A 20,144-nucleotide genomic window follows, 5' to 3' on the forward strand; every position below is an offset into this window, starting at 1 on the left:
ACAATGATCTATAGCGAAGAAGTAGTTCCACTAATTTACTCTTAACTTCAGATGTTAACTCTGTTCTTTGGAAAATTGTATTTCGAATTTCACTTTCAGATACTAAGTAGTCTTCCTCTTTACTAACTTCCTGTATCAGAGGTTCAGATTCTACCGAACTAACCCAGAGAGAATTTAAATTTAATTTAACAGGTTTACCATCCAAATCATCCAACGTTAAGATTTGCTTTGAAAAATCAACTACACAATTATATTTGGTTAGGAAAGGAGTTCCTAACAAGACGTCCGACTTCATTCCTTCTACAATAAAGAAAGGAATTTCTAAACCATGATCTGAAAATTCTAAATACACTATTTTCTGTCCTTTGACATTATACTTTTCATCACCTACAAAAGATTGCAATGTTACATTTCTAGCCGGAGATAACTTAGCATTAGGCAACGTTTCTACAATTCTTTTCCAAACACCAAAGTTTAATAAATTAGCTTCACAACCACTATCTATTATACATGAAAGAAAGATACCGGCTATTTTACCTGATAAGAATGGGGATTTGATAAAAGAACCAACGTCATCATTATCCAAAGATTCACTCTCTTTCAAAATGAAAAACACATTCATGGGCTTTTGGGTATACCAAGTGCCATTACATCTATTGGAAAAATTACCTTCTGGCCGCTGAGTTTCAGTTTGGCGGACTCCAGGCGACCATTCGGGAGCCTGCCTCACTGGTTTAACGCAGTGCTGCATTGAGCATAAGGCTCGGAAGAGGTGGAAGTGGTTGCGCCAACCTCAGTATAGCTGCTTCTAAGGTTAGGACAATGAGCGCAAGCACAAGGTGCTACTCTGGATTCAAATTGATCACATGAATTAACTAAACATTGAGCCACAGAGCTATCAGTATGGTCAGAGTGAACATTGTTCTGATTCTGATTTCTTACATTTGCTCGTCTTACATTACCGTTATTTGGCCTACCCCTAGGGCGATTGTTATTATTATTAGCAAAATTATTGGTATTTGGCCTAAAATTACTATTATTGCTTCGTTTGTTAAACCAAAACTTTTTCCTATTACTATTGTAATTGGCATTAGGTTGCTTATTATCAATATATTCTTTAACACTAGGGTAACTAGTTTGAACCCATTTGTCCTTGGTTTGCGCCTTGCCTTGCTCATCATTAACTTGAACTGAACTAACCTGATCATCACCCGGTTCCTTGTCTACAACTGTAGCCAAGTTTACGTCAAAATGAACATTACGTTTCTTATTTTTGCTAGGATAATTATCTGAGTCCAATCCAACCTTACGCTTGGTACCTACAGATTCTAGTGAGATCAATGGACAATTCAATAACTTGGACTTGTCAGGAATTTCAAGTCTCATTAACCGTGCAGCTAATTTTGACTCAGAGTAAACTGATATTCCTGAGGTAAGGTATCGATAAGGTAGTCTACCAACTCTTCTTGAGGAATATTCCCTTTAAGCATTCTAATACCTTTGGACAGCTTCCACACGAACTCTGAAGCCTTACCGTGTACATTAGGATTGTACTTTGTAGACAATAGATATCGCAACTGGGCCCTACACACCTTAGGATTAAGGTACTGTGCAAGAAACAAACGTTTGAAATCATCGCATGAAAAGATTTGATCTTTAACCTGAGAGATCCAGCAAGCAGCTGACTCTTTCATAGACCTAACTGCAACCAAAATCTGGTACTCAGGGGACAAATTGACTAACTTAATGTTTTGCTCTAATTGCTGAAGGAAATCTAAAGGCGAAATTTCTAACACATTTCCTGTAAATTCGGGAAAGTGACTAAGATCGGATAATTTTAATGACTTTTGACATTTATTGGACAAATAGGAAACAGCCGGTATGGGACAATTATCAGCCCCTAGAGAGGAACTGGGCATGTTCTCTCTCAACATTCCACAACAACCAGGATTAACATTATTCGCATTAGCAAATGACACACCAGGAACCTTATTCACACCTACTGTGCACGAGGAGACTACAGGATTTATAGAAATGCGACTGCTAACTCCAGAAAAGTTCCTATCCCCACTGTCTGACTGACCTCTATTCTGCGGAAAGCATGAATGAGTACAACAAGCGTGGCTTGGAGCATGAGAGAATGAAGTGTGAGTATTATTACCACTATTAATCCTGTACGTATCAGTAACAACATCTAAACAAGAGGCTGGAAAACAAGATGTGGTAACAAATGAAGTGGTTCCCATTAATGGAGTGGAAACAACCACCGGGACCTTCGGAATGGTGTCATAAGAGTTACTTCTAGTATGAGAAATTCCCAAACAACGGTCCACATCTTCAAAATGCCTAGGTTCCACATTTATAACTGAACCAGTCTGTTCACCACTTTCTTCTTCTTCATCTTCACCTTGTTCAAATAAACTATCCAATTTCTGTTTCAACACCTCAAGGTCTTCCCTCATATTAAGACATGAATTAGTATTACGCTGAATTTCCTGCATCTGATTAGCCAAACTATTTAATTGACGCTTACTAACACTGTTGTTCTTCAAGACATTTAGTAATGCTTCTTCTTGAGAGGCTAGATTTTCATTAACAATTTCAATTTGATGAGTAAGTTCTACAGTATTATTCTCCAAACGATTACTTAGAGAAGTAATTCTGTCATCCTGTTCCTTGAGATGACGATCAACAGTTTCTTTTAAACTAGACACTTCTTTATTTATAACTACCTTTACTTGGGAAACCTCTTTATTTACCACCTCAGACATTTCACCAATGACCACTGTTTTTACCCGCGAGACTTCTTCAGTCACGGTGGCTTTCATCACTGAGACTTCTTCAGTTACGGTGGCTTTCATCACTGAGACTTCTTCAGTTACGGCCACCTTTATTGAGTCTATTTGACTAGAAAGCTGAGACATCAATTCAGCAAAGTTGGAGGTATCACTACCTTTTTCACTAATGGTATCATCCTGATTCCTAGTAACTACGACTATAAGATTTGAATCTCCATTCTCAGTGGAATCATTTATTGACCTACTGGGTTGTGCTACACATTTATTACAATCCCAGAGGACTTCAGGTTTACTTCTCTCACTAAATTCCTCTTCTGTTAACTCGGTGCAATGTCTACAGTACCAAGTGTTACAGGAGGTACACTCTAACAATGTGCCGGCATGGCCACATTGTCGCGTTTTCTTTTTATTCTTGTTCATTGTGACACTAATAGTTCAACACAATCAAAAAAAAAGAAATAAAGTTCACTATATTAGCACTACACAATACTGTTTTATATATATATATATATATATATATATATATATATATATATATATATATATATATATATATATATGTATGAACACCAATTCATGAAAATGGGGAACCCGTAACCCTTGCACTCCTGTTCCGTCTCAACAGCGATTTAGCAGCCTTGCTTTTTTTTTTTTTTTTTTAGGAACCACATTACTACATCAAACCAGAAATGATATTCAGAAGAATCTCAAAGAATATTTAACTATAAAGTATGACGCGCTGACGTAGAGAATGTTTACCTGCTTTCCCTGGCCAACGCAACTAAATAAACCAACTAATAACACGTGATAATTGACTCATAAACACAAGAAAAGAATCAAGACTTCCAAGCACCTTAACGCAAGTTATGACTAACAGGAACCGAAATAGTCAATACCAATGAAAAAGAACGATCCAGCAAAGAACCTAGCTAAGGGGAGCCAGAGCAATGGTATGAGAAAGGGATCAGAAGATTTCAGCTGAAATCCTGGGTGAAGGTCGCCAAAAAACTTACACACCCTGTAGCGCCCCAGAGGATGGCCCGGAACTTGTGAGTGCTACAGAGCGGAAGGCGTCTAACGTACTTAGAACGCAGACTAAAGAAAATCCAGAAAACTGAGTATCAAGGGGTCGCCAGTCTGTGAAAGATGATATGGCAATGAAGTATAGGGCGCACAGACAACGTCCGACAACACGAGGCTTGCCCACACCAGCTCTACGAGAAGGCATGAACAAACCCCCCTTCCTCTCCTTGCTCCTGCATGTACTATAATTCAGAAATAGCTAACCTTAAATTAAACTTATCTAGCTACTAGGGACTTGCACTTGAACAACAACACTTAAAATGGAAAAGATTATTTATTATTTGATCAAAAGCTGGTATTAGGGCCATGGAAGCCTGATATAGAACAGGTACTTCATAACAGATACATATACTATCATGCACGAGAACATATATTCGTATATTTATAAAAACAATAAAAAAAGTCATGCGTGAAAATATTCAGTTACTGATGCATGATTACATCAAAATTCTTGCAGCTATAAACAATTGAGGAGGGACAACCATCTTCACCTCCCTCGTATAATGATTGAAACATTAACACACTTCATAATAATATGCAAGTTAGATTCTTACCAAATTCCAGAAGAATTGTCACTTCTGAAGATGATGAAAGGAATAGTTTAAATTTATTATGCAAAAGATAATATCGTATCATAATTGTTAATTGTTGTACACTGCAACTAGACTTCAAGGATAATAATATAGCTATAAGGTGCTAGCCAGCATATACTCACCATCGGGTGCGCGCCTACAAGTGCACTATCCAAACATAAGTGCAAAACTCGGTATTAAAATTGTTACCACTAAGAAAAGGTATGCAATAAAATTATACACATTCATCTAATAACCCATTGAGACTGATTACCTGTTACTATGAGATTTACATTCCACATATGGGCATTCTGTGCCCTTTTCTTGATTGAACTGGCAATATTATGCTCCACCCCGGTGAGAGTGAAGCTGCCGTGAACACATATAGCGTTAAGCTTGTTTATTCAACATTGTGATTCTTACCTGAGGATATGCACAAAGCATACTCACTAATGAATGATGCATGTATTCAGGATTGATGCTCAATAAGATAAGATAAAGACACTTTTGTGTAAATAACACAACCGCACTAAAATGCGAGTGGCCAACATTATATGGAGATAATAAGGGACACCTAGCACCAGTGAGAACACAAAACAGCTATTCGTGAAGTAGCACTGACAAAAAGTAGAGGATACAGCTTACTGCAGCTATGAAGCAACATAGAAACAAGATAATTAAGTAGTGCACCACACTGGTAAACACAGTTCTTCAAAGAACACCATTGAAATGAGCTTGGAGAGATAGCTGGAGGATTCACTATTATTATGAGAAAGCACTGGCTAATATGCCACTTTCACTCAACTCAGAGAGCACTGAACATTATAAACACTAAAGAGGGCTTAGAGAAAGTAAGCTTTCGAAGAGCTTAACTGGGCCTGATAAATTAACAGGCTATATCAAAGATGAGCTTTAATACGCACAAACATGCTCAAACATAATTGAACATAATTAAAATAACGTACTCGTCAAAAATGACGAATGTGGTTGCTACGAAGGCAACCTTTATCAGGAAAACACCTTTAAACTGCCCATCTTCATATACGAAACACTAACACAACAGCATCTCATCTCACCACCAGTTGATCCTGAGCCAAGGCTGGGCGGAGCTAAACCAAAGGGGGCTCCTTAATAATGGAAAGGAGTATGAAAAACTCCAGAGAAATGTATTGTGGTGTAAAATAACATGTTCCAGAACTGCATTGTCGCTCTACAAACACTGAGCGAGCGGCGGCGAAAATAACGGGTAGATTCTTCATGCTGCTCATTCACCTGGGCTATGGGCCACTAAAATGCCTCTAAATTATTCCAACTGAATATGCGATTGGCATAAATTCTGCACCACTCTACAAGCTGCTTGTTAACAGACTAACACTCCTCACTTAAGAGACTGCACTGGTTCACAACAACACATATGAAAGGATATTGTTTTGGAATAAACATGCTACTTGCTACTAAAATGCCATAAGTAGCTATAGAATCCAATACTTGGTACAGTAACAAGCACACTAGAATGTAAAGAAGCCATATTTTGTTGAAGTACATGTTTAAGTTCAAGGAAGTAGTGTTGTAGCAAATATATGAATGGGAATCAGCATTTAAGTCGTTTGCACGTGAAAACCAAGTTACTTCCTGGGAAGGTACATTGCTGATTCGTTACCATCCTTGTAAAGATCTGGACTCTTGATGATTCTGTGCTAGAGGTTGAATACATTGCTTCCTTCAGTGATATGATACCACACAGAGCGTGCATGGGGCGGGTTCCCACAGAAGTTTTTAGTGCTTCATTATGATTTCATACATTATCACTACTAAGAAAAACTTCACGAAAATTGCCATTATCGTATTAAATAGAGAATGTCACTAGGACGATCACAGAAACTTAAAATATAATTAATGGAGAGGCATACACTGACAGACGAAAACTTGTAGCTGTAACAAAACACGTGGGAGACCACTTGCTCTTCTTTATAGATTCCTCTTGGAAATTGCACACCAAAATTATGATGAAAAAGCAACCGTAAAGCTTCACTTACACTCAATGTTGCTCGGTCAAATCTGTTGATTACTAATGAAAGGAGGATGGCTATGAGAGGCCTAAATTAACTATAATTTTAGGCTTCATTTTACAGATATCGAGAAGCCATGCAGTACACAATCTCTTTCTTCGTGGTACTACTGAAGTCACCCGCTCGTCTAGGACTAGCTCGGGAGAGTAATGCTCCCGGAAGTAGAAACGAGAAACACATTTCTGATTGGTTGGCGTTATCCACTTCTTGCCACGTTGCATTCAAATAGCAGACAACAAAGACTTGCTATTGTCGGCCTCAGCGGCTGAGTGGGCTAACGCTACATGCTAGTAATAAAGTCCTCTTTTGGCGCGAGTTCAAACCCCGCCCGAGGATAGTTTTTTTTTTACATTTTTATAACATGAAAATAATACTTAAAAAAGTGATTTATTTATTTTTATGTAGATAAGTAGTTGTAGTACTTATGCCCTTGTACTCCATGACATAGGGTCGTTTTGTTCCCCTTGTACTTCATGATATAAATTTTGTGACCAACTTAAAACAACTGGCTAGGATAGCGCGTAAAACAGCTGTCTAGAGTAGCGCGCGGAAAAACGTACTTCCGGGAGTATTACTCTCCCGAGCGGGTCGTGCTCGTCTTCCCTCCACAGAAGCGGAAGTATCAATGTTGCCAGATCTTACAAAAGAGAGTTAACAATACTATTTAAAAATATTACCATTATAAAATAACACAATTACTAAGGGCACTACAATTTCAGGTGGTTGCCCACGCGGCATTTTTTGGGATTTTTCTGTGGAGTATCAGGGGAGTCCATAGAATGTGTTAAAATGAAAATTTGCTTTCTAATATTTTTTTCCCCGTTTCGAGCCATTTTTGGTTTAATTTTCCTATGCTATTAGAGGAAGTAGTACACCCTCTATCTAAATACATATGTTTCAGAGTTGGGTTGTACTGGCGCACATGATTTATTGAGAGAAGTGGAAGAGCGGAGCCTATAGCGCAGTTCCCTTTATAAAATCCGTTGCGCCGATAGTCCCAACTCGGAAAGATGGTTATTTAGATAGAGAGTATACTAGTTCTTCCAATATTTCGTTAAACGCCTTTGATATTTCTTATAGTTTTCAAACTAGGCAGCCCCAAATTTACAATTTTCTCGATTTCGGCATCTCGTAACTTTGAAACAACACGTTTTTCTCCCTATGTTTATATGGACTTTTTTATTGTTTAGGTGTGAGGATTTCACCAGTGGATTTTGGCTATATAATAAATAAACACCCTGTATATACTCGTATAAGGTCAGACAACCTTGTTTGGATCACTTCATATGAATTGACCTCAAATCTTTATAAGCACACACTGATTCGTTAAGTCCAAGTCCGAAATTTGATGATCAATAACTCAGGATCCGAAGGCCTCCACTTGATCAAATTTTAAATTCTGATAGATCTTAACAGGCTGAGCGGGCATATGAAATACCGTGCTGTAGCCGTTTGGATCGCAAATTGAAGGTCGTCAGATTTGGAGTTCAGACACACACAGCTCGAGAACCAAATACTTGCACAACATAATATGTGATATACTAACTAAGTTCATAAAGGTCTGCCATTGCCAAATTTGTTCAAGATCGAATGAGTTTCATCGATAAGGGGTAGAGTCCAGTGTTTTTTGCGAAAATGTTACAACGTCTGAACCCCATCTTTGATGGTCAATAACTCAAGAATATCAAGTGTTTGTATAGATATCTTAATATGACAAATGTTTATTTTTACATAATATCTTGTTCAACCGGAGGGGGAGGGGTTAAAACGCTACTACTTGCGTACACGACTGCGTGAAAGTAATGTCTCTGATATTGTAGGTTTCTATTGGAAAAAGTCTGCCTCGCCTCATCTCGTGGGAAGCCCCATAATGAGAACCCTGAGCTCCCAATAATATTTTTGTCGCGTTGGCTCTTATGCTCTCAGATTCAGTTAATACGTTAGGTAACCATTATTCAAGATGAAACTTTAATGTTTACCAGTGAGATTTCCCTCAATGCAAAAACTATATTGCTGCTGTGTATTGTAGGGAAATTATACTCACGAATAGTTGAAACTAGGTTGACAAGAAATTGAAAGTAACCTAGAAGAATGCCGGAATGGATTCCGACCGGGAAAAGAAATGCAAGACTATATTTTTATTTTTATTCAAATCACAGAAAAGAAGCTAGAATATGAACAAGATTTATTTGTGTGCTTTATAGATCTGGAAAAGTCTTTTGACAATGTCCCGTGGAAAGAATTATGGACACCCTGAAGGAAAAAGAAGGTTAACGGAGATTGATAAAAGCGATTCAAAGCTTTTACAAGAAGTTCAAGTTTTACATAACAACAGGTAACAATCGATCCAAAGAATTCAGGACCTCGGCAGGAGTAAGATAAGCATATATACCATCGCCATACCTTTTCATAATCTTAATGGACGACATTATCAAAGAAATAAGTCGAAAATTAGGGACGTCGAGGTAGAAAACTGGAATCTCAAACCCACGCAGATGACATTATTAGTTTTGCAAATACACAAAGTAATCTACAAAGAAATGTTGATACAATCAACCACGAACTAAGGAAAAGAAATTTGAAGGTAAACAAAAAGAAAACAAAAGTAATGAGCTTCAGGAGAGCAAATAAACCATACATAATACACCTAGGGAGAGAAGAGCTAAAACAAATCGACAAATTCAAATGCCTGAGGGTGGAAAACTTCGACACCCAAGTGGTAGAAGAGACCGGATTAAGTAAAATAAAAAGTGATGTCGCCTCTGAAGGACTCAGTAAAGGGGCTGGTTTCTCGTTCTAGGTGTCCTTTGTTTTATAGCAGGCCATAATACAATACCGGTTAAAAGTTTAAGTAAGACCACCTCGGATTAGGTTAGAGAATAATGTGGAGTCTCGAAAGCTTTGTATGATGAAGTGTAGCCCATTGGATTAGCATCAACGAGGACTTCGCTTCCATGAGTGACAATATATGAAAATGCAAGGGCGTATCCAGGCCGTTGTAAACACTTTTCAAAGTATAGCTACGTTTGGTTAATATATCAACAAGCTAAAAAGAACTACAGATCATTTATAACTCATCCTTTCAAATTTATGTCACTGCATTGCCCCCCCCCCCCCTATGCAAATATCTTTCAAGTAACACACTGTCTCATTTTCCAGCCCTTTGTTCACATTATGCAATATGTATTATAAAATTCGTTTTTTGTTATACATTTTAAGAAATTAGGCATATAATCTGCAGTATCTTTCAGACCGCATCCCAGCAATCAAATTTTATGCTTTGGCCAGGAGTACCTGGGATACACTGCTACGAAATTAATGCACCAAATAGAAGGTAGGCGTTAAGGTGTAGGTTCACTCAAATCCGAATGGTCTTAAACTTTTGACCGGTACTGTAACATGTCGCTCGGTTTTCTTAAGAGTTCTTTCGTTTACTACATCAATCAAATTTCACCTATCATCTGCCATATTTAAATACAGGGCATAATAGTCATTCCTTTTCTGACCAAAATTGTAATTTAAGGATATCATCGTGTAAAACTAGTCTTCAATTTAACACATACCAAAAATCTCAGAAAAATATTTCTTAGTTACGGTCATACAATTCAAAAATGAAGTACGTCAACAGAAATAAGCTCTTTTGGTGTTATATATCAGTTTCCCTATCGCAGCCGTATTGAAAGCTTCAAGGAATCCTTTCATATTGCAGTTTCTAACTATAAACTACAAATAAATTTAGTGGAATAGTGAAAGGAAATGTGACAAAATAAGTAAATTGTTTAGTATGTATAAAAATAACGTGATAATAAGACCTATTCTCCTAGTTTAAAATTACAGTAAAAGTGATCTGTAACATTCTGTCATTAGAGAAACATTAGGGGCCTTATGCAAAGTCGTTCTGATGCGTGATGTTAGTGCCATACTAAAGAGTTCGACTAACATGTTTCCTGCAGTAGTCAGGCCTTTAGTATGACACTAATCATATGTCAAAACGGCTCTGCATAAGACCCTAGTGGCCTTATGCAGAGTCGTTTTGACTCAAGATTAGAGCCATACTAAAGAGTTCGACTAACATGTGTTTCCTGCAGTAGACAGGCTTTTAGTATGACGCTAGTCATACTTCAAAACGACTCTGCGTAAGGCGGTAGAAGTCTAACTACTACATCAATTCAAATTTAAAATAAAACACGCACAAACTGATAGTAAGCCACCATATTATAGCTCAAAATATAGCTTTTCTTTTATTTTGAAAATTTGGCTCCCAGTGATTCGAAAGTTCACATTCAATTGGCATCTATACATTTCTCAAACTCATAATTGTACACATCGAAAATTTGTCGGTATACATATAAAGGTAGTGAATCTCCATGCTAGCTCTACTGCTAAAAATATAGTACTTTCTGCACCAAAAAGCTCTTAATGAAATTAAAGAAGGTATGTATTCCACTGTATCCTTTTCATGGTTTCTACCATTCACCGTACATATTACCAGTTGGTCACCATACCCCATTGCTATAACATTCTTATCTTAATGTTATAAAAATCGTATTATATAACGTCTTTACTGTTGGGATAATATTTTCGTGATCACCTCGGTGTTTGGAGTTGAAAGCTGCAGCAAACCGTGATAAACAGATGGTTAGGCTGCAGAAAGAGCATCATGAACAAAAGTAGTTTTCTATATTTTTTTTTCTGATCTAGGTGCCAGTTCTCAAAACTAGGCACCATCAGTGTTGGGTAAGTTACTTGTAAAAATGTAACGCGTTACAAGTTACTTTACTTTCTCTTAAAATGTAACGCGTTAGTAACGCGTTACTTGCCCCAAAAAAGTAACTGTTACTTTACTTCGAAAGTAACGCGTTACTTTTAGGTCCGAAACTTTGAATATATGGAAAAAATCTTATTACTTCAGTTTTCCGTACTGCTATTACTACCGCTATTATTATTATTATTATTATTATTATTATTATTATTATTATTATTATTATTATTATTATTATTATTATTATTATTATTATTATTATTATTATTATTATTATTATTATTATTATTATTGCACGTTCTGAATCGATTTATGTAAATGCAAGGACAAATTTTTACTTGACAACTATATGAACATTTTAATGTAATGTAACATTGACTAAAATGATATACTGCGTTACTCGTAGGGATGGGCACGAGTGAATTCGAGCAAGTTTTCTTTGAAAATCGATTCGACTAGAAACAGACATCTTTGAGCTCGACCCGAGAACTCGGTTTGAAAAATTTCCTCCAACTCGACTCGAATTCGGGTCGAGTTTCGACTCGAGTCGAGTCAAATCTGGTGTACAGTTTCGAGTACTCTCTTCAAGTATCTTACATAGACAATATAATTATCATCAATGGTACTACTACTACTACAACTTCTTCTTCTTCTTCTATTATTATTATTATTATTATTATTATTATTATTATTATTATTATTATTATTATTATTATTATTATTATTATTATTATTATTATTATTATTATTATTATTATTATTATAACAACACTGTGTATAAACATGAAAGATAGGCGGTTTATATATGAATACTAAAAAAGTAGTTGATTGCCAACCTCGGTAGTCGTGAAGTCTAGGAGTAAAGGACATTGTTCAGAAGCTTCTGAATTTGTGTTGAGGGTCTAGGTTAAGTATTCGGGCTCGAGCCAAACGTTGTTAAACGTTATAGGGCACTGGCCAAATATCTTCAAAATTGCTCGGCCCGGGTTTAGAATTGTCAACGACTCGAGCAGATCGGCTCACAGCTCATTCACTATCGACTCAAACCAAGAAGTGAGCTGAGCCAACAACTCACCCAACCGAGTCGGCTAGAGCCCTTCGCTCAGTTGAGTCGAACCGAGCAGATGGCTTATCCCAACCAAGCCAGCTCGAGCCGATGGTTCACCCCAAGCGAGCCGGCTCGAGCCATCAGCTTAGTTAAACCGAGCCGAGCTAAGCTTGTTATAAAAAATCTCTTGTAGTCTCGCTATCGAGACGAGACGTGATGCGAGCAGTGTCCCATCTCGTGAGCAGCACTAAAAGTATTCCACATTACTGCTTAGCTTACATTTCTCATGGCTTTCGCTTTCCAGTGTAATCAGCCCATGATTTCAAAACGAGTGAGCCACTTATCAAACTCGACTCGACTCGAAACTCGACGCCAAAAACAGTGAATCGGTTCGGAACTCGACTCGAGAATATTACTTTTGACTCGACTCGAAACTCGACTTGGATTCAAGTCAAGTTTTAGCTTGACTCGTGCCCATCCCTATGCGTTAGAAAAAATGGTTGCTTATTATTATTCTGCTAAACTAATTATATAATAATAACAATGTTGCTATGTAAAATTAAAAATACAGAATATAGAGAAACATTACACTACAACTGACGAAATGAGAACACATGAACTGGGGGTGAATCAAAATTGCCAATAACTCTAAAATCGATACATGCTTTTTAAAGCTAGTTGTTCCAAACTCTATAATCAACGGGACTTTAGGATATTCAAACTGATCTAAAAGAACCCTAATATTACATACCATCAACATTACATCAATAAAGTAGGCCTGCTCATCAGAACACCGTTTATTCATATTAAACCCTTACTGAATGTCGTTTATTATGGCACCCTAATTGTTGATAAAAATTTCCCGCCGGGGCACCACTTTACTTTTAAATTCTGTTCAGCAGTGGCGTACTTACGATTTTGTTTCGGTGGGGCTTTGCCTGAAAATGTGAAAATTCTGCAACATGTTTTATATACTTTACTATAGTAAGTAAGATTTCGGGGGGGAGCCTTTAGTCCGGATTCCCCACCCCTAAATACACCAATGCTGTTCAACGCGTTACTTGCGTTACGTTACTTCCCAAGACTGGGCACCATAATGATACAGATATAATTTGATACATGGGTCTACATTTTTTGGATTTCTATATTTTTTTTCTGATCAAAACTAGGCACCATAATGATACAGATATAATTTGATACATGGGCCTACATTTTTTTGGATTTAAAATGTCTAGACGCCCGATTTGTATTTCCAGTTGCCATGGCTACCTGGAGCTAGCTATCTTTCGAGCCGGTACGAGAGGAGTATTAGCAGATAATTCATGTTCTACATGTGCTATTTGAAACCAAGGGTGGATAACGTAACGAAATGTGCAATATTTACAATTTGTTATCTGTTACGGTTACTATTTTGTAACCCATTTCTGCACCTACTTAATAACGTTATTGGTCAGTGTAACTTTTAAAATGGTACGCTCTGAATTATGTTACGCTGAGTAACGTTACTCAATGGAACATTCTGCATTTTGGTATTGTAGTTACGGTCACCAAGGGATTAGCGTTACTCGAAATACCCATGTATGTCGTACCTGCTTGAGATTGTTAAGATAAAACTGGTTCCACTGAATACCAGTTCTCTCTCGAACCCAAAGGGTTTTGTTCCTTGATTTTAGCGATATGAAACGTATTGAAATTCTGCAGAACATTTTTGTGTAAGTAGACATATTTTTGTTATGATGAGTACCATTTCTATGTTTCTCTTTTCTTTATCGGTTACCTTTTGTACCTGTATTTCATCTTCTTCAGTTCTGATGGTCTTGGAGTTACGCTTGAGTAACGTTTAAACATCCTTGGCGACAGGGAGTCTAAGGTTGGCTTTAAAAGAATCTCCATTATACTAGTAAATAAATTCCACGTTTTTCAGTCTGTTTTCTTTTTCCTCATACTTAAGATTTAGTAAACACCTTAAGACAGCGTTTCCCAACCGGTGTGCCGCGGCACACTGGTGTGCCGCGAATGGGCCGCTGGTGTGCCGCGAGAAAATCGAAACAAATTATTAATTCTATACGAACCAAATTGCAAGACAGGGGAAAATGTATATTTATATTTCACATTACTATGAACCTCTACTATAAATCTACAATTTTAAATTTCATACTGTGTTACTTTTCTGTACATTTTTAATGTTGAAAAACGTATTTATCATTGTCATGACCATTATTACTTGTTTATTGTTGCAGACTATTTCGTAACTTGAAATTTTAACATATCATTCAATAAATTCAACAAAGGAAGCATGCATACAAATTACCTACATTTGTGTTTTAAAAGTATAGGAGATTTGTTTATTTGTTCGTTATTTAGTGATCTTCCCTTTTAGTTAGAGGTTAGATACAGTTTTCGAAAGAGAAAGTGGATTTTTAAAAACCCGAGTCCTATATTTCATTGCTATTGTTTTCTATTTTAAAATTAGAATGAATAATAAGTATAATGATTTAGCACGGGGGAAAATCAGTGATCGAGCTTTCTTCTCTGTAAGAAGTAAATTAGTAATCACATTAAAATACCACGGTAATTATATATATATATATATGGGTGCCGCGAGAATTCAAGTTACACCTGTAGTGTGCCGCAAGTTGAAAAAGGTTGGGAAACGCTGCCTTAAGCCCTCAGGTACATGTCCTTTGAGAATAGCATTACTTTGATTGCTCTGTATTTAAAAAGAGGAAAAAGAGAAATGATCAAAGAGTGAAGTTTTTAATGTAAGCTTATTGATAAGATTTTTACTTCTTGTGATGACACTGCCGATAGTTGAGTTGATTTGGAGTTTAACGTCCTTTTCGGCAGCGAGGCTTTATGAGACGGGACCTACTGATTAACATGGAATCGAAACCCATGTGCTCACGCCGGGAATCGAACCCGGGTCTTCCAGGCGAAAGGCGCGTACGCTAAGCGTTTAGGCATGAAGGAGTTCACTGCCGGTAGTCACCATATATGTTTATTTTACAACAGTCTTGCACTGACCAATGTGGTTGAAGCTCGAGCTCACTTTCCAACAAGGATCGAACCCGGAGCTACATTCACCAAAGTTACACATATACTGGCCCCCAGGGAAGCAGGAAGGACATTTCATTTACTTGCAAGCAATTTAGTTTATAAATCAAATACATATCAGACATCAGTGGCGTAGCGAGAAACTCATCAAGGGGGACCAACACACAAGATTTGGTAGAAAGGATTTTCTGAGGGGTGCACCAATAACTACCAGTAGGCCTATATTTGAATTGAATTGGATTTTTTTAAATGCCTTTAGGCACCTGTGGTGTGAATGAGGAAATGCCCTGGATATCCTAAGTATCTGTTCTCGGTGAATCCTTTTGTTGAACTTTTAGAAAATTGACTTAAACTATCGATTTTGCAAAACTTCCCTTTGATTTAAGCCCAAATCGAAACATGACAGAGGAAAATTTCGGAAAGTGTTGCTATTTTCACTCCTAGCTTCTCACTTTAGGTAGTGTATATTTACAAGGAAGGGGGTGCACGTGCACCTTTGCACCTTTAAACATATTTCTATTTTATCTTATTTTTGTAAAAAAAAAAAAAAAATCTGCCAGAGAAAGAAAATTGTCAAAAAGTGCTACCCATTCAGAAGACTATTTTCTTCTCATGTGAATGTTTTGACTTCTCGTGGCAATATGGTAATCTACAGTTTATTTTGTCTCTTTTTCTCCCTTTGATTTTTAATGTTAATTGTATTGTTTAAATGCTTATAAGTTAACTTGCGAGAAAGTGTCATAGTCGAAGGTTGTACCCCTTGTAGAACTGATATTAAAAAGTAAATAAAAGAATTATCATGGAAACAATTTTTTCATGTTGTATTCAGAAAACAAACATAGGGTTCTTGCGGTTCTAAATTGCGGTTCTGAAATTAATATATCGCAGGCATTCGTTGATATAGTAGCCTACATGTTGGTTTTTACCAGGTACATTCGTGAAGTGTCCCCTCGAGATTCGTGTAAAATTGATTTAAATACAAAGTTCTCTGCTGTCTAATGTGTATTGTACTAAATTTAGCTGCCCATGCCGGTAATTGGCATATTTATGGGCCTTCATATATCCGGAATTCTATCATACACTACCATAACGCTCGGACACAAAATTCATTTTAGTTTCTTTAGATGTTACTCACTGGACATGAATATGGACATATGAAAAGCAAATTGGATCAAGTACTGCTTCTGACACATGTTACCCATCCCGGCCGCCATCTTAGATTTTACTTTTGGTTTTTCAAATGGAAATAGGTGCAAGTGTTACATCGGACATTTACGTTTACATTCACTGGTGTAATGTATTTTACCGTAGCTTGTACCATTTGGAAGGTATTACATGTTCATTCCCTCCAGCCACTTTGCGAATAGACATTGCAGGTTAATATCAGTTACGCTTACGTTTTTGGTGTTGACAAATCAAAACAATTTCTAACTGGTAAACTCCTTACAACATAGGTGAATATGAAGTGCTTGACATTTAATGGTATATACAAGCTACGATAAAACTCAGTACACCAATGAAATTCCGAGAAAAGTTTACATTAATTTGATGTATCATTTGAACCTATTGCCATTTGAAAAACCGAAAGTTAAATCCAAGATGGCGGCCAAGGTGGGTAACATATGTCAGAGAAGGAGTACTTGATTCAATTTGTTCTGCATATGCCCATATTCATGTCCAGTGAAATCTAAAGAAACTAAAAGCAACTTTGTGTCCGAGCGTTATAGTAGTGTATGATTGAATTCCGGATATATGAAGGCCCATAAATATGGAAATTACCGGTATGGGCCGCTTAAATTAGTACAATACACATTGGGCCACGGAGAACTTTGCATTTGAATCAATGTTACACGAATTCCGAGGGGACACTTCGCGAATGTACCTTGTCAGTCTCCGTACAACTTGGAATCGCTTAACATTAGTTTTACGGGAAGAAAAAAACGACATCATTTGGAACAACTTTCCAGTTTCGATCATCTGTATTTCCTCCTTATTTATTCGGTGTAAGGACCTCAAACTTATTTTGTTGGATCTTGCTTATCGAAAGGTTTTTAAAACTGCCTTACTACCCACAAAGTCTGAGATGCCCTCCTGCCCCCATTAACGCCCCTATCTAGCGGCTGTCATATGAAACTATCCCACGGCCTTTAACGTGGTTTTAGTTATACTTATTGCGGACTCTTGACTGCGAAAATATTACGTTTGGAAATAGAATTCATTTACTGAGCAAACCTGAACCTTATTGAAAATGGACTTGGATCCATAGTGCTCTGAACGCCTCATATATTACTTTTCTTCAATGAATTATTGACTTAAAAAACAACCAATTACATAGGCTTGCAGAAAATATTCTAAAGTTAGCACAACATGAAGTGTGCTTCAAACTATCATTACTTTTCGAAAATGTATTATTTTAAGATAATTTCATTAGTATGAGTGTTGTGAAATAGTAATCAAATTTTTGCAATTAAAAATCACACCCGCCTCCATGAAACGCGATCTTAACCCCTAAGAGCATAATTAGGAAATTTTCAGAAGCAATAACTCCGAAATGATTTGTTTTAAGGCTAAAGTAACCGCACAAGCGTATTTCTGGTAAAGTTCTAGCCTTAAAACACGTAACATGACTCCATTTTATTTGAAATTTTGAATTCCAATAAAAAAATGGCAGCCATGATGCTTGATAGCACTATCTGATGTGTCAGACCACTTAAAAGTTTCATCATTCTCCCTCAACCCGTTCTTAACGCACAAGGGTGGTGAGGACTTTTGTTTCACCATGCATATTGATAGATTGTGTGAAATCTCCACAGTAGGTAGATTTTAAAATCTACCTAAAAAGCTAATTACAACCAAGAAAGTACTTATGAGAATCACTGGCAAGAGGGTGTAATAAAAAGGGGTTGGAATATGAAATAAGTTGAGAATTACTAATCTATACTGAAATATTCTGTACCCAGCACAGTGTTATTAATCAGGATAAAATAAATGAAAAGGTCGGTTGCTAGTAAAGAGCAAAAAGTCCTAAGAAATAAGTTATTGCATGATTTTGAAACATGTTAAAAATCATGTTTTAAACTGTTCAAAATGTTTGACATGTTTTTTTTCGTCTGTGTTCTAAAACATGTTTAAAACGTTTTGAACATTTTTTTAATGTTTTAAACACTTTTTTGTTCTTTTTTTAAAAAAAAATAAAACTATTTTTTCCAACCCTTGTCTGGTGCCTAAGTAATATAAAACAAAACCATGTACCAAATTGGTCGCCAGGTTGGAATTTTCGATCGCCAGATCGCCAATGATGACTGAATATTTCAGTTTGGCAATAGACATTTGCATAAATTATATCTTGCAAAAAAAAAAGAAAGAAAGAAAGAAAAGGAAAAAGAAAAAAGAAAAAAAACTATATGATCTTGTTGCTGGATTCAGACTTGAGGTTTCGTGGCGTGCCTGTAATATATAGCAAATCAATATATAGAAGTCATTACATATGCCGGCATGAAAAGGTAAGAAATATGGCGTTTGAAGCGAATAACTGACAATGTACAGGGCCAAATGAACACATTCTCATACCCAAGATTATACTTCAGCCCCTTCACCTTCTATCAAACAAAATATATTCGTAGTTATTTTGTTGTTGCGAACCTGTCCTTTGCCCTGTCGCTTTGTAAAGTATAGTGATCTTTATTCTTTGGACAATGGGCTATCTGCGCACCATATTTCGATTATATTCAGCTAGTAGTTACGGAGAAATAAAATAGAACATACAAGGCAAGCCGAGCCGAGCCTATCGCCGGCCGAGCTCGGCCATCACATGTAGTGATCTTTATTCCTTAGATGATTGGGTATTTTCGCATCAAGTTTGGTTTAAATTTAGCTGATAGTTACCGAGGAATAAAGTACTACATATGCACACACATAATTACAGCACATCTGGAGTAAAAGTACAACTTCCGGTCAGCTTACGCCGGGAACTAAAAAGAAAAGTCCTAACATCAGGATCACAAATAGAACATACTATATGTAAGCGGAATCCACTTTCAACATCGCAATATTAATGGGGGGGCTTGAGCCGGGTGTTCCTCCCTGACTACGACACTGTCAGACATGACCTACAGCATAAGGGGATGTCTTCCCATCATCAGAGGCTTCAGAATCTTTATAAGATAACATGTAAAATTTAATTCATAAATATCTTAGAAAATACTGCATTTAGGAACTGGTAATTTTGTTGCCAAAGAGTAATACAATTCAGATGACTGTCACAATTTTGCACCTAATTACTTGGATTAATTGTAATGCATTCTTCCGTATTGAGTTACTGCAGGTAAAGAGTCAAAAGACCACTTGCAAATCTCATGAATTACTATGGATGACATTCTTTGAAGAACAAATGCTGAGGAGGGATGTATTATGACAATTTGAAAAGTGAAACCCGTGTCTACCCCTCCAGTTGCATAATCATTTATGCCTTGAGCAGTCTCCCTTTCCACTCCCACCTCCCACTTCCCACTGATTTCCCACAACTTTACGACACAACTATCTGAATGTGCTTTGTCGGCGTAAGTTGGTATGATTCACGTGTCAACAAAATACTTCGTAGAACAAAGATAATGATCTTTGAAACCTCAGTATGGAATGTCTTTCCAATTGCTTTTCTACATCTTTTGTTGGTTGAAACGGATGGATTCTCCTTCGAAGCAGTAGCTTTAATCTCTTCCACTCACAAATGTAAACCAAAAAAAGTCTAAATGTTTCTTA

This window comes from Thermobia domestica, chromosome 12 (genome assembly GCF_964235325.1).
Source record: "Thermobia domestica chromosome 12, izTheDome1.hap1.1, whole genome shotgun sequence".
Taxonomy (NCBI): Eukaryota; Metazoa; Arthropoda; class Insecta; order Zygentoma; family Lepismatidae; genus Thermobia; species Thermobia domestica.